The 11704-nt window shown below is 42.5% G+C and overlaps 2 long non-coding RNA genes across 2 annotated transcripts; both read left to right on the forward strand.

The window, feature by feature from the left end:
* The first annotated feature begins 6057 nt into the window (after positions 1-6057).
* Positions 6058-7599, forward strand: LOC103721333. Its single transcript, XR_606294.4, has 3 exons — positions 6058-6212; positions 6681-6832; positions 7300-7599. It is a non-coding gene; the product is annotated as an uncharacterized LOC103721333 (long non-coding RNA).
* A 1606-nt stretch (positions 7600-9205) lies between these two features.
* Positions 9206-10529, forward strand: LOC120111627. Its single transcript, XR_005513017.1, has 2 exons — positions 9206-9595; positions 9692-10529. It is a non-coding gene; the product is annotated as an uncharacterized LOC120111627 (long non-coding RNA).
* Positions 10530-11704: the final 1175 nt, after the last annotated feature.

Here is an 11704-nt window from a genome sequence, read left to right on the forward strand (position 1 = left end):
CCGTCGAATTAATCCACCCACCGCTGTTATATTGCCTGCAGGCGCAGATGCGGCATCTGTCAGCTTCTAGATTCGTGCTACAAAAATCATTAGTCCAACACAAAGCTACCTTTCGTGCATAAATTTTTGGTCAACATGACCTCCTGTTACCGTGGAGTCTTTAGAGGGATGGAAAAGTAATTTCCTGTAAATTTTTATGCCCAAAAAGTGGGTGGTTCTATATACACCCCCCCTATTGCTCAGGACACCCCCCAAAAATTAAAAAAAAATTAAATACTCTCTACACCCCCCCATTTGCTAAGGACACCCCTAAAAAATTAAAAATTCCTAAATTACCCCCCACCCTCCCCACCTCCTCACCTAAATTGCTCTCTACACCCCCCAAACCCCCCCCACCCCGCTCTTCCCCTCCAAAACACCCGCCGGCTTCTCCCTTCCGCCCAAAAAACCTCGCCTCAAGCACCTCGCCGGCGGCCAAACCCCCTCCGTCTCCCTTTGAACTGTTCCGCCCAAAGCACCTCGCCAACGCCCAAAACCCCCCCGTTCCCCCTTCTCCCTCTCGTCGCCGGCATTCTGTTCGGCTGCACAGAGCCGGACAGAACCCTTCTGTTCGGCTGCACAGTGCCGGACAGAAGCCTTCTGTTCGGCACTATGCAGCCGAACAGAAGAGTTCGGTTGAGGGTTGCCGAACAGAAGGCTTCTGTTCGGCACTGTTCAGCCGAACAGAAGCCTTTTGTTCGGCGATCCAGTGCCGAACGGAGCACGAACCGTGAAAAAAAAAATTTCGAAACAAGGTGGAACACGTACCTTTGCGGCCGATTCTTCGTCCCAAATCACTAGTTGCTTGTCCATGCTTCGAATGGGGCTTAAATCTCCTTCAAAGATCGCCTAAACGATGTAAATGGATCGAGGGGTTTAAGGGGGGTTTGAGGGGTGTTTTTTTTTTTTCTTTTCAAAACGAAATGGAGGAGGAGGAAGGGGGGGTGTACTGAGAAAATTTCAAGGGCAATATGGTAATTACACTAAAGGTTAGTTTGGGTATTTTTTTTTTTTGGTTTTTGGGGGGTGTCCTTAGCAATAGGGGGGTGTATATAGAACCACCCCCAAGAAGTCTTGTTCGGGGCTTTCACTTTTGAATTGGTCCATCTCTTCTCAGCTTGTGCTGTAGAGAGTGCCAATTTTGACTTTGGTTCTTGGGTCGGGGCTGCCGTACTGGGAAAGTCAAAAAGAAATAAAGAAAAGGGAGAATGAAAGCACCTCATCCGGTCATGAGCAGTGCTACTGATGTTAATCAGCTTGGCTTTTGGTTATGCTGAAGGATAAAAGAGTTCAAATCCTAGCTACATAAAATTTCGATGGTCAAAATTTGTGACAGATTTTTTATTTACTGTGCAGTTCGGGGTTGCATCTAATATACTGCAGTCGTAGGTTTGAATTGTAATCAACAATTTGGTTTTGACAATCGACATGTCTGCGTTGTTGGAATTTTTTACAATTTGAGTTGTACAGGATCCTTTCCGATAGAGGTCTGTCTGATGATTATATGGGAATATCTCTCTTATTTAGCGGCTATTTTTTAGCGAACAACTTAATTAATAAACGTTATCATCAATGTCCGGTCAATTCTGGACCAATACCGAGTTCATTACTTTTCGAGAACACTAGAAATGGTCAGCCACTTCGAGCGACATTGACATAGCATGTCAAAGTCAATCCTGCTAAGTAGGCTGTCTTACGCTGAAGATCTTTCTTGGCAACTTATCTCGTGCTTTTGTGATGAGAAATGGGTGTTGCTAGGTCTTTTCCTTTCTTCTACGCACCCGAATATAAGAGAAAGGAAGTCCAACCGATAGCTTTAGTAGATCTACAAGCGAAAAATATTTGTAGATGTCATTATCTATGTCGAGACAATCTTGGTCAATAAATGATTGTTTGTCTGGAAGAGTAGGAACGGCAAGCAATTTTTGACCACCGGCAAAACATGCCATGCGAAGTCAGTGCAGCTCTAATTGGACTTTGTCCTCTTATTTACTTGGTAAGAAATAAGCTACATATGATTGACTAGAAGTGCACTTGGAGGCTATAGTAGACCGGCAAGTCCTATGTGACAAGTCAGCAGTACTAAGTTAAAATTTTCTATTAGTTTTTTGTTGTTGAGAAAAGAGATGGGAATCTCCATCTAACTCTCCTTGAATGAGACAACCAGGCTGAAGTACTATAGAAAGGACCATCCAAGCTCATTTGGTATATACGAGTCCATTATAAAGAAGAATAGGCTCGGCTGGAATTTTGGCAATACGATCAGTTGTATTTGAGAGGTGGAGCTATACCTGTATATATAATGGAGTTGGTTACAACAGATTCAGAAGATTACAATTTAAAAATATAAATCCAAGAAATCAGGAGATTGTTGTGGAGATATGATTCGGTTGTTGCAGATCCTAAAGATCCGAGCTTAAATGATCTTTACAAATCTTCTTGTTATTACTCCCCTGCAAGCTGAACGGTGGTGGGGCAACTTTCAGCTTGTCCCGCAGAAACTGAAAACGTAAGGAAGGCAGAGGCTTGGTAAGCACATCAACAATTTGATCTTTGCTTGATAAGAACCGGACGTCTAGTAGCTTTTGTTGCACCTTCTCACGGACAAAATGATAATCTAATTCCACATGTTTCATCCATGCATGGAACATAGGATTAGTAGAACCATAAGTTGCACCAACGTTATCACACCACAATGTTGGAGGACATGAGAAGAAGATGCCCAATTCACGCATAAGAGACATAATCCATAAGGTTTCTGCAGCGGCATTGGTGACTACTTTATATTCAACCTCTGTTGATGAACGAGCAACCATTGGCTGCTTCTTTGATGAACTAGAGATGAGGTTGGAACCAAAATAAACACAATAAGCTCCAGGGCTCTCATCCTCTAGGGTATGTTCATCCACAATTTTCTGATCATGTCTATCACCTGCATAAGGCTCTTTACGACTTGAAGCAAGCCTCACAGGCCTGGTATGCTCAACTTCATGTTCATCTTCTTGCCTCTGGCTTTACTAACTCTAAGGCCGATACTTCTCTCTTTATTTACAATTATCGCGGTGTTTAGATTTTTGTGTTAGTCTATGTTGACGACATTATTATCACCGGCTCTCATTTGGCCTCCATTGAGGCTTTTATTCATTCATTTAATCGAGAGTTTGCACTTAAGGATTTGGGTGATCTCAACTACTTTCTGGGAGTGGAAGCCACTAGATCTCCATCGGGAATGTTTCTGTCTCAACGGAGATATATCTTCAACCTCTTACAGAGGACAAAAATGGCTGAAGCAAAGCCAGTTTCATCGCCAACCTCTTCTGAATCTATTGTAACCAACTCCATTACACATATAGGCATAGCCCCACCTCTCAAATACAACTAAGAGCATTGCCAAAATCCCAGCCGAGCCTATTCTTCTTTATAGTATCAGAGCAGAGGTCCTGAGTTCGAACTCTGTCTTCGCACTCTTTAACCCCATTATTAAAAATTTCACATGTTGGGCTCACCCATTAAAAGAAAGTCTGACCCACATATGAGGGGAAGTGTAAGAAAATATAAAATATATAAATAAATCTACCTTATCCTATTAGCTTAAGCTTTCAGGATAAGTGGTGATTTCAACACATTAAGGTAATTGCTTGCGACGGGAACTCCCTCAAGGAAAGATATAAACAGGGTTGCGAACCGGTTGGGTTCCGCGAGCCTAGATCTAATGCCAAGACTTTTTCAGAGTGCTGGATTTCATGGCAGTGGATCCAAAATGGGAGGAATGGTTTAGCAAGGAAGACTTGATGCAAATTTCCCCGGATGTTGAGAGTTTTTAACTTTTTACCGCTGTTCTTTTTTCCATTAGAAGTTTTTTTTTTTAATTATTGTGAGGGGGAAAGGGAGGCAAAAGGCCATCTATTTTTTTTTTTTTGTTAAATAGAAAAAAGTATTTACATAATTACCAAAAGGAGGGAAGGATTAGCAATTGTTACAACATAGTATCTATATCTTTCTCAAAACAAAATTTCCTTCCAGCAGGGAAAAAGACTCCAATCCTACCAAATAGAATAACATACTTGGGCCATAAATCAACGGATTTTTCAACTGTGATGAAAAATCACTATACTTACATATTTTCTATCATTCAAGAGTCTGCTTCTTAGTCATCTTTCAGTAGTGAAGTTATTGTAGTCTATTTAATTGACTATATGGTCTTGGTAAAACAGCATACTTGGCCCATAAAACGACAGATATTTCAACAGCGATGAAAAATTATTATGGTGATATATTTTTTGTCCTTCAACAGTCTGCTTCTTAGCCATGCTTCAATAATGAAATTATTGTAGTCTATTTTATTGACTACATGATATTGGTCAAATAACATACTTGGCCCATAAAATAATAGATTTTTCAATAGTGATGAAAAATCACTGCAGTGATATATTTTTTGTCCTCCAACGGCCTGCTTCTTAGTCAACCTTCAACGGTGACATTATTGCAGTCTGTTTTATTGACTATATGATATTGCTAAACATTCTTGACCACATGTTTGCTATGGAGGCTTTCTATCAAAAGTCACATTATTAGTTGGACTTTTGAAAGCACGCGCGACTACTCTTTAGTCTCTTTTTATTGTTAGGGAGAGTCAGAAAGGAGGGTGCAAGTTCCGCCGATCACGTAGAAAAACTCGGCCCCAGCCTCCACAAAAAGAATTGTATATGTCGAAGGAAAATCCGCCCCAGATTGGCCGTCTTTTTTCACGTTTATATAATACCTTTGTGACTCAAAATTATACCTGGCTGATAATTTCAATGACCATCTTATATTCAGCCCAAAGCCCGTCTACCAGATGAGCATAACTACATGCGCCGTGTTTCAAAGAAAAAAATAAACAGAAAATGATAGACTGCGCAGTCCTTATAGAAAATGCGGAGCCCGGATTCTTTTCGACCAGTTATTTAAAGAAAAGCTGGATCTCCTCAACATAAAATAGATTTCCTTTACAATATGGTTTAGAATTTTGTATTACGTACCATTCGATAGATTATGTATATATGCATGTACGTATATATGTGTGTGTGTGTGTGTGTGTGTGTGTGTGTGTGTGTGTGTGTGTGTATTATATATAGAGGTATTAGTTTCACTTAGTTGCATCTTCTCACACAAATCTTCTGGCGGCACATTAAAAAGCTTTTTCCTAAAAAATTAAAGTCATGGTTAAGGCCCGTAGCATTACAAGCATTATTCCTAATCTTCACGGGACGAAGACATTTTCAACGAAGATTGTGGCTTTTTCCACATACCCGATCGCGTACGCTAAATGAGTGCCCGCCAAACCAGGTTTTTCTTTGGACCATAAACCAGGGTAGGTGGTGTATCAATTCAAGTTTGAAGTTCCTTGAGAGTCGGAATGCTTGACATGCATTGATCTGCAGATACTTGGGTGCACCCTTTCATGTGCCGAACTTTATGCAAATAAGTTTCATATGCATCCATATTGGAACTTGTCGAAGTTGATACATGCGAATACATGCGAATCCCACCTACACCCAGATGGTTAGGTAGGGGTTAACGTAGGCTTTCCTTTTTCTCTAAAAAAAATTCTCTGTTTCATTGTAACATGCATGACTTTTTACTGTTGCGAGGGATCATCTAAATTGACGAGTTACAAATTACGAATCATGATTTTGGCAATATCAACTTAACTAAGAAGCCTAACATCTCGGTAGTAAACCATGGAAACTCCACTTCTTAGATGGGGAAACTCTACTTCTTATTTACTTGGTAAGAAATAAGCTACATATGATTGACTAATGACTAGAACTCCATACCTACGTGCACTCCCCATAGTCTACACCGTGCGGCCAACACAAGTGATTGGGGTTGGTTTTGTGGGAAAAGAGTATGTGTCATCTGTAACAATTTACAGGACACCAGGTAAAACTTAAAACTGACCATGAGGTGGGTTGTGGGATGGATGGATGCCGTGGTTCCCTCCCTCTATTTGGCTATAAATATTACGGCTACGGGAGGGGGAATCACGTCGTCTCATCTTTAGATGTGAGGGGTGTGTCAAGAGATGATGGCTCCCAAAACACGCATACTGCTCTTGCTTCTTGTGTCTAGTATAGCCATCATGCCCGTTTTGGCCTCGAGGGAACTTATTGTTCAAAACGCTCAGCAAAGTAAGTATCGTTCTCTCGCTCTCTCCCTTCCCCTTCCCCCTCCAAAAAAATCATCATACCCACTTATCATAGAACAGCTTAATTTAGCAAGAGAAATTTTATTTCATGCGGAAGGGGCATAAATGAGCGAGCATCATTGGCTCGTTGGCTTCTCTGGTATCATCATTTATTTTAGTCATGCAGCAGCTAATTATGTTGGGCAAGGATAATAACCAATTAAACTTCTGGGCCTAGGCTGCCGTGTAGATATATGGAAACCTTGCTTACTAGATTTCTTCTGCTAATTCCTCTGTTAAACTATTACGTATCTGTCAAGTTGATGAGGAGGAGAGTTTTATTTTCTTTATTTTGGAGTCATGCATCAACCAACTGGTGCTGTCCTTCACCTATCCCCATAATTTTTGTTTTTTTTTTTTTTGAGAATCCTATCCACACATAAATCAGTTATATTTTTCATGGTTGTTGCAGAGGCAAAGGTGGTGGGCAACGAGAACATCAATACAAATACAAGTGGGGCAAAGAGGATGCTCGACTCCTACAGCGACCCAGTGTATCCTGCTCCCGGTGAATATCCCCAACTACCAGGGTGCCCACCAACCTGTAACCCCTGAAAACCATAGGTACATTTAATTTTAAGCAAATGGAAATATCTTTATTTGTATCCCGAATCAGAGCAAGGTCAAGTTTTAGTGCAATATATGGAATAGATGTTTTATTCAGGACTCCAATATCCATGGATTTTGTCCCTGGCAATCCAGCAAAAAACTGTTTTGGATAAAATTTGCGTATGTAAAGAATTTTTGAAGCAATTGGAGGGCCTGCGGATTACCTCATGAGTAGATCTAAACTGTCTAAATTTGTATTTTACTTGATGTCTATTAAGTATTACATTAATGTTAAATTAACGTGGTAACATCTTGTTTTTAACTCGACATCATTCACAAAAAGAAATGAGTGCTACATCACCGCAGCTGATACCTTTTATTCTACCTGTCTCAGTTAACCATTTGGCGTATAATGTCGTCTGATTTAGCACAGAGGATCATTTCAGAATGGTATTAACCTAACTATTTGGATTTTGCTGCAGAGGAAGAGTGGGGTCGTCTGCTTGCTTAGTGCGAACATCAAATCTGCAAGGCTCGCACATAATTAATTGGTCTTCTATAAATGGATTGGCGAGGTTCTTCTTTCAAGTACCTAGGTTGATGCAAGCTTTCTACTTCGCTGGTTATCAAAATAGTAAATAAGATGCTAAAGCTAACGCATTACGTCGATGTGTTAGACATGCTAGCTACCTGTGTTGTGAGTGTGATGTATTCGCTCTATTAATGGACCAATCTTTATGTATCCTACAAGTGCTAATTTATTGGCTTTTATAGTGCTTGTACTCTTAGCTTGGTGTACTCTCTCAATCTATCATTCGTTAAGTTTGGTGGACTGGGGCTCAAATCTGTTGAGGAGTGAAAAAAATAAAAGGTTATGGGTATAACTGTGAAGGCGGTTTAAGATACTTTGCCGTCGCTTAAACTTTTTAACTCCTGCTTTTGGCTGTGGGCGAGACATCTTTGCTGCATGTCTTTGTTAATCTGGGCAACCCAAAAATCCAAAAATTGTCGCATCTACATGCATAAATGAAGTAAATAAATAATCAAACACGTACATTACTTATGTAGTACATATGGACGGGAGAATTATCCATCTAATAATATATTAGAAAATAATAAGTATACCCGTTGAAAGAGATTAAGGGATCAGGATTGTCCCACTTTTTTTATCTAATCAGAATGACAAAATCATGAGGGGAACGGAATGGGAAAAAAATACATTTCTCAAAAGGTGAGCGAGAGAAAAGAAAAAGAATCGCGGTTTGAGTCGCGCGTGCGTTCTGAATCATGCTGTGTCCGGGTCATTTCGTCGAACGAGTGTTGGTTGTGATTTATGGGCAACCAAAAGTTGAAGACGACGAAGGAGGCTCCCGACGGCGAGGATCGAGAGTGTATATGAGGAGGAGGGTCAAGAAGGTGTTGGTTTTGCGATCAGGGATGCCGACTCTACATTAATCGTAGCTGGGGAGAGTCAACTCTATGATAGTTCTATTTCAGAAGTCGAGCTTAGAGCTGCTTGGGAAGTAATCATTTATGCACAAGTTAGGTTGGGGGTTGAGCGATCCATTTAGAAGGTGATTCAGCTACTGTGATCTGGTAGATTCAGGGCTCTGTGAGAGCCGGTGGCGAGCACTATAGGACAACAGAGACTTTTTGAGGGACTATGTGGCCTTGCAGGTTTTTCATGCTTACCATGAGGCGAACAATAAAGCTGATTGAGTTGCCTCATTCGTTATGCAGCACTTTGGTGATTGGATTTGTGAGAGCTACGAGATTGTTCTACTCTTTTTTTGCTTCTTTTTTTTTCCGACTTTGTTGGATATGGTGATGCTAGAAGGTAATGTTGTACCTGATTTTAGAAAAAAATAAAAGAAGAGAGAGAGACGAATAAAAGATGATGGGGAGAGAGAGAGAGAGAGAGAGAGAGAGAGAGAGAGAGAGAGAGAGAGGAATAAAAGATGATGTTTTATCACACCGCAATAGTTAATAACTCATACTTTATCAATCATTCAGGAGTCATTTCCTCGTTCAGTTCTCAGCCTTTTAGTCATATGAGATATCCCTTCTTTGATAGGTCCTTGAAGGCACATCATCTAGCATTCAAATAAGGAAAGGCTACCGTATTTTTTGTGAACGCTTCGAAGCTGAAGATTCTCTTGTTGCACTCTCTCCGGATCATCCAAAAAGATCACAATTACGACGCAGGCCCAAGCCCTTTATTTGATGTTCTTTGGCAGATGACTTCTCAATTTTTTTTTTGTAAAAAAAGGCCACATATTGTCGACGCTGTTTTGGCGGTCAGGCCCGGCCCAAGTCTTAGGCGACGCATTCGGGGTCCCATAAGGCTCCGGCAAAAACAAAACAAACAAAAAAAAGCCCATGGCCAGCGGCCCCGTCGTCCGTACTCTTAGCTACAGTGAATCGCCCGTCGGCCATGACCATCGCAGGCTCGCAGCCAGGCTGTAAAGCTATAAACCTTCTCCTCCTCTTCTACATGTTCCTCCTCAGTCCTCATCGTCCTCCTTAGCTCCTCTAAGTCCTCTTCTGCTTCACCGACCACCGTCTTCGCCTTCGTCGTGACCAACAAGGGCCGAAGGGCGCCGACGAGCTGGCGAGGTTGTCTCCGGCCGGGGTTACAAGGAGTACCGCGACCGCGGCTACGGGCTACCGCGGCACCCCCTTCTGGCTCTTACCTCTTCTGAAGCCTTCAGAAGAGGTTCAACACTCGTTCACTCAACAACGAAAAAAACTGGGCGTCCGGTAAATCTTGGGAGTTAGGTCGTCTGGTCAACACTCATCAAAGACAACCTCCGCGCCGCCTCCCCCCCATTGGCCTCAGGCCGCCCCATGCCCCTGGAAAATCTTGGGAGTTAGGTCTTTGTTTCTGGCTAATTTGAATCTTTTTTTTGTTCTAAAGATTGCTTCTCGGGCTTTGATATCTAGTTTCTTTCTGGGTTTTGCCTTGCTTGGTGCTTTTCTCCACCGGCTTCGGAGCCGGCCGCTCACCCTCAACGCCTTTCCCTTTGTCCCCCTTATTCCTCCGGATCTCCTCCGCCATCTTCTCCTCCGTCACGGTACTCTGTCCTCTGTGTATTCGTCCCTGCGAACCCCCTGTTGTTTGCTGAAATGCCACTGAAGTCGCACAGATATTAAAGCAGTAGCCCTCTGGTCGCACTAGGCGCGCTCTCCCCGAGGATCCCGTTTGCTATTACTCTATATTTTTTGCTTCTTCTTTGTTCGTTGATTGATTTTGGTTTAGGTGTCCTTTGGTGTTTATATCTTCATGATCGTGGTCTTTTTCCCTGGGTTCTAGTGATTTAGTTTGGGTACGTGGAAGTGGGATGGGCTAATTTGGTTTGCGATCATGAGATGAGGACTGGTTTTGAGTGCATAAGGATAATGAGGTATAATCTTAGGGAGGATTTAATCCTTAGTAGCATCTCAGGTTACTTTACATCTTATTTGGGTTTTGATTGTGCTGATGATTGAGTGAATTTCTGTTCCATATACATGGTTTGAATGTTTGGTTGGGAACTAGGATACAACTGACTATGAAGAACTAAGTAATTTATTTTTAAGTTAATTTAACCAAGTATTTGATGTATCTTGAGAAGTAGTTCCATTGTCTTTTTTCTTTTGTGGGAATAAACGGAATTCTTTCAGTTGTTCATCTGAACTTTTAATCTTGATATGGAAAGTCTTGTTTTTCTGATATGTTTTCCTTCATTTATAAGATTAGCATGCTAGACCACTTTGACAGTAATTTTATTATGTTATCTGTATAATTATCATTTCAATTCCAGTTCGTACTGTGTCTTCCTTTAATATGTTGTTGTTGATTGGAGTCTGGGCTTGGTGCGGACACGAGTACTGGACTGATTATTTTGCAGGATCATGGTTGTCGCAGGAAGACGGTCCAGCCACTTTCGTTGTGGCTGGATTGATTGATGTCATTTTTATTATTTATTTTATGTGGGTAGGATTAGTTTGCATATTGTCTTTTGAGGGCCTCTTTCGAATTGTTTTCTTCATAGGGACTTATTTGTTATTTGGTGGCCCTACATATATAGGGCATGCATTTGCTTAATTTTTAATGAATGAATTCCAGAAAATTAGCCTTCTTCTTCTTCCTCCTCCTCTCCTCTTTCTTCTTCTTCCCCTCTTCTTCTCCTCTTTCACGCTGCCTTCCATCTTTTACATCTGTTCTGCGTCAGCTTTGGTATCATAGCAGGGCTGACTTTACCTCTGTTGCTGAAGTCAAGGGATCCAGTTTATGGACGGACCCCCGCCGATTCCTTTTCGGCCTTTCCCTCACCTGCATTTTGCTGGAGTAGCTGCACCGCAAACGCCGGAACGCACGGAGGATCGCTGCACGACACGTAGTTCGAAGAAGAAGGGGCGTTCTCTTTCTTCTTTGTTTTCTTCCCTCTCCCTCATTTCATCTCCCGTGAGGAAAAAAAGGGCAAAACCCTCCCGTCGGTCGCTTCCCACCCGTCGCCACTCCACCGGCCCTCTTCACCATACTCCATCGTCGCCTTCGTTCCCCATCACCACATCCTCCGTCTCCTTTCCTTTTTCCCTCCCTCTCGGTTCCTGCACAGAAGGGGAAGACCCCGTTGCCGGCTACCCCCACAGTGGACCGAGAGGCAAATAAGCCCCCCCCCCCACCCCCTCGCCGTTTTCCCTTCCGGCCGCCGCTACGCATGCGCCAACCACCGCCTTCACCTTGCAGCGCCGCCGATTCACCATTGGAAGCCACTGCGTTGCCCTGGAAGTTTCGGCCGCACCCTACAGCCACCGCCCGTGGCCGAAGCTCGGAGAAGGACGCCACCTCCTCACGAGACACCGCCCCAGCACTCTCCTCCGTCGGTGCAACGCCTCCCCGCA

The sequence above is a fragment of the Phoenix dactylifera genome, chromosome 8 (genome assembly GCF_009389715.1).
Source record: "Phoenix dactylifera cultivar Barhee BC4 chromosome 8, palm_55x_up_171113_PBpolish2nd_filt_p, whole genome shotgun sequence".
NCBI classification, from domain to species: domain Eukaryota; kingdom Viridiplantae; phylum Streptophyta; class Magnoliopsida; order Arecales; family Arecaceae; genus Phoenix; species Phoenix dactylifera.